This window comes from Equus caballus, chromosome 4 (assembly GCF_041296265.1).
Source record: "Equus caballus isolate H_3958 breed thoroughbred chromosome 4, TB-T2T, whole genome shotgun sequence".
Classification (NCBI taxonomy): domain Eukaryota; kingdom Metazoa; phylum Chordata; class Mammalia; order Perissodactyla; family Equidae; genus Equus; species Equus caballus.
The window spans coordinates 76,210,001-76,214,261 of record NC_091687.1 but is presented as its reverse complement, the minus strand read 5'-3'; the positions used below and the strand labels follow the sequence as shown (position 1 = coordinate 76,214,261).

The 4,261-nt window shown below is 35.0% G+C and overlaps 1 protein-coding gene across 50 annotated transcripts in view; it reads right to left on the bottom strand.

The window, feature by feature from the left end:
- Window positions 1-2,352: 2,352 nt before the first annotated feature.
- Window positions 2,353-4,261, bottom strand: part of FOXP2 (forkhead box P2) — a 509,955-nt gene continuing 508,046 nt past the window's right edge. For all 50 annotated transcript variants that reach the window (XM_070264896.1, XM_070264901.1, XM_070264902.1 and 47 more), the window contains one exon: window positions 2,353-4,261. This exon is cut by the window's right edge and continues 1,312 nt beyond it. The gene's annotated coding sequence lies outside the window, so the exon portion shown is untranslated.

The following is a 4,261-nucleotide window of genomic DNA, read 5'->3' as shown; positions in this document are numbered from 1 at the left end:
ATTTTCTGAAGTAACACATTCTCATGCAGTAACCTTGTGCTCTGCTGTTTAAAAAGTTTTATATGCAATTTAAAAACTGATTAATAATGAAAAGACGTAGCCTACATTATTTTCCTTTATCGACATTTAAAGGTTAGAATTTCTCTGAATCTCATTTTGTAAACAGTAAACAGTTGGATACTTAGCTTTTATTACTTCTGCTTGGGAAATGGTGAGAATGTGACTTGCCAACTGTATTTCTATTCTGTTTAGTTAGATTTTAATTTTTTTTAAAAGATTTTATTTTTTTCCTTTTTCTCCCCAAAGCCCCCCAGTACATAGTTGTATATTCTTTGTTGTGGGTCGTTCTAGTTGTGGCATGTGGGACACTGCTTCAGTGTGGCTTGATGAGCAGTGCCATGTCCGCGCCCAGGATTCGAACCAATGAAACACCAGGCCGCCTGCAGCGGAGCGCGCGAACTTAACCACTCGGCCACGGGGCCAGCCCCTAGTTAGATTTTAATTTGCCATCTTGTTTCTTTTTAATTTTTAAAAATTCAAAATAATTTAGTGGCCAGCGTTTTACAAAGCAACTGAATCCTCCAGTGACCCAACACAATATATCTGGGCAACACAGTGTTTTAAACTATGAGGTGACATGAGTTTGAATTTAGGTTTAAGTACAAAATGTTTGCCAAATCAGTTTTACTTTTTTCTTAAATTGTTAGTTTTAATCTCTAAATTGTTCTCTCTATATTACAGTGTACAGAGTTCGAGGACTGGATTCGCATCTGTTATACAGCCTTTAACAAGCCAGTAAAGTACACGGGGCGGGGGCAAGTTGGTATTCATTTACTTTCAACTAATCGATAGTGAAAAACGAATTCTAAGGCTCAAGAAAATTAATCTCATGTTCAAATTTCTTTTAAAATAATTTTTATCCTGTGGAAAGTTCTTTAGTAAGGTACTCTGTCACTGGGATGACAGAAAACATTATGCATAAAATAAAAACATACTCAACATATTTATTTTCTGTTTACTTCTGAAGACAGATTTAGGAATATATATTCAAGTTAAAAAAAAAAGGCAAACTTTCATTCTGCAGAGGCCCTATCTTACCTGCTTTGGCCACTAATTTAGGTGGGGGACCGATCCTTAGAGGCCTAAGAAGCATTCCCTTAGAAAGCTACTGACACCATCCCTGCACATTCTCCCAAACCACGGCAGGATGCTATGAGTATAACCGATATTTGGAGGCAAAAAAAAAGAAAAAAGGTAAAGAAAAGTCATAAAGTTAAAAGGGTAAAGTAATCATGTTTTCCAATTTTTTTTAAGGTTCAGAATTTACGATGTCAAATTCTATTAGAATGAAAACATGAGCTGATTATGTGAGGAAGCCAATTTTGAACCTGAAGATAGTTTTTAATGGAATGTATTTGACAAGCAGCCCCATTTTTATTGACTAAATTCGAGTATGGTTTGGTTTATGAATCCCCAATTCCTAAGGAAATGATTTTAAACAAATTGTGGGACATATGTACACAAATTTATGACTTGGCTCTGGCAGGAAAGAATGGTCTCTCCGAAAGAATAAAATCCTAGGGGTTATAAATGGGTCAAAAAGAATTAGATCTTTTATTTATACTTCAGAAATGTAATCAAGTGAATGAAATGGTTTCATATACATTTTTACATCCAACAGCAGTGACACACTGTTCATACATTAATTCTATAGGAAAATGTACATCTTTCTTTTTTTTTGCTAAGTAAGATTTGCCAAGTGGTCATGGACGAAAAAACCTTTCATTGCAACCTGAACTGGTGAAATAACAAGGGTAAGCCATGTTCCTTTCGATAGCTTTATGGCATTAATAAAGCTATTGTCCAAATGCACGTTAATATTGGTATGTGGGGATGAAGTCTCACAAATTCTCTAAAATGTGAACACCCAATCTGAAAACTTTACAAAAAAGTCTAATGGATTTTGCGACTGAATCTGCCCAGGGACGTTAAAGTCCAGGATGGTTTATTTTAAGTGTACTTCTGTAGCTCTATTCCTAGCTGACTATTCTTCGATTCCCTAATCACAAAGAAATGCATTCTTATGAAGTTAAGCAGCTGTAGACACAGAATGCTGATGACATTTTCTCCATATCTGAGTTATCTAAAGAAAACCCAGTTAGTGGTAATTCTACCAAATACTTGTAACATTCACATGAAATTTTAATTGATTTTCAAACAGTACAACTGTGCCATGAATCCAACCACACAGAATATAAGCCTTAAGCCCACTAGGTTTAAGCAATTGTGTCTTTGTAGACTGAAACTATGTAAAATAAAATCTGATAACTCCCTGGTGTTAGAGGTAGACAGTTTTCTTTCAAATCCTAGGTTTGGTCCTTTATTTTATTCAGCAGTGAAAGCCATGAATACAGAACGAATAACAGCTGTTACAATTCTCAACCATGACTTCTAACGTCAGAGAATTCAAAGTATGAACATAGTACACAGTAATGAAAAGTATCAAAAATTAGTTTACCTCAAAAAAGATAAATAAAACAGGTATATTCCACCAATACATAAACAGATGTTTGTGCTACAGTTAAAATTTGCTGTATACAAAAGATCATAGTCCCCATAATCAGCTTATGATAGAAGCAAGAATACATGAGCCATTTAAATTGTCAGACATTATGCTTTATAAGGTATGCACAGAAGTTCAAGCAATAAATACATACATTAGTTCAAAGCCTTACAATAGCTACGCAAAGCAGATGCAGAAAAGCAGATTTGCTATTACTAGCAAGCAATGATATAAGAGTAAAAATTCATGAAATGCATTAAAGCAACATTTTTCTTAGAAAAAGTCTGGTCATTTATGGGTCCACCAACATCTTTACATAATATGCACAATTATCAAAATACAGACCAAGCATTTCAGAAAACTCCAAAAAACCTAAAATCTATTTTCAAAGCAATTGCAGTTTTGGAGGTTTTTCTGGTATAATGTGCAAGCAGCTATTTTTTAAAATTGTATTCATATAAAACCCATGCAAAACTCTACAGGTATATGTATTCTGTGGCTGAGACTTCCTTTCAAAAGTTTTGTAACTGAGGTAAGCATACTTTAGCATTGTAGTCTTAGGCCACCCTCCTGATGGTACAGCTCTCAGAGTTACTTTCAGTCCCTCAAAGCCTTTTGAACATGCACCTGAAAGACCCATTTTCCCTTCAGATAATCCTTACAGTAGGATCCTAGATGACTGAAAACCATCCTTCACAATACCAATCTTTCTTTTGATACCATATCGTCAACTTCCCGTTCATTGATCATGACCCAAAGACAAACATAATGAAAAGTAGCAGTTACTGTGACGTTCTCACGTTTCATGCAATCTGCCATAATGGTTCTAATTTTTTTCTTTTTTTTTTCTTTTTTTTCTTTTTTTTTGCAGAGGTAGAAGCTTTCAGAAAGCCTTTTGGGTAAGTGGGAAAACCCTTTTGAAAGCCGTTCTGTCCTTTTATTTGGTGTGATAGATGACTGGGTATCTCTCTAACTCTATTTGCTGACTTCAGCAAAGAATAAAGGATGAGCTTAGTTTGCAAGAACCGGCCCCATCACATGGAACCGGAGCGTATGTTAAGCTCTAGCAGCCACCTTCTGTCAAAACTGTTTGTAAAGCAATAACCATAATCAGGTTATGAGGTCCCTTGGTTGGGGGAAAAAGTATTATCAAGACTTGGCACAGCACATGAAAAGCAACACGTAAAGTTTCTAGGTTTTAAGCAAACATCTGACTATGCTATTTTCAACTACACCATAACGCATTATCATAGTTTTGGGGTTTGGAGTTCTCAAGAAAACCAGCATTCCAACAATTTGGCCTGTGCAAGTCTTTGAAAGGGAGTGTATTGTTAGTGTTAATATCCCGTATAAGCAGAGGCAGAATTATATGTAACTTTGGTTTGACTGAAAATAAATACCATGGACTACAATTGCTATAATCTTTGCTTTCAGTGTAAAAACTCAGCTAGATCACTTTAAAATCAATATGAAATTAATTTTTGGCTTTACTAGACCTTTTATGTTTGGTTCCTACTTTTTGTTTTTTCATTATAACTTAAGACTATAAAAAATAGTACACAACAAAGATTAAGACCATACAAGACATCTTCTAACAACATGTATTCACCACCGAAAATAAGTGACTGGATGGGGGAAAACAAAAACACAATGTACTCTCTATATAACAATATGCAATCTGCATTTGCATCAAGTACA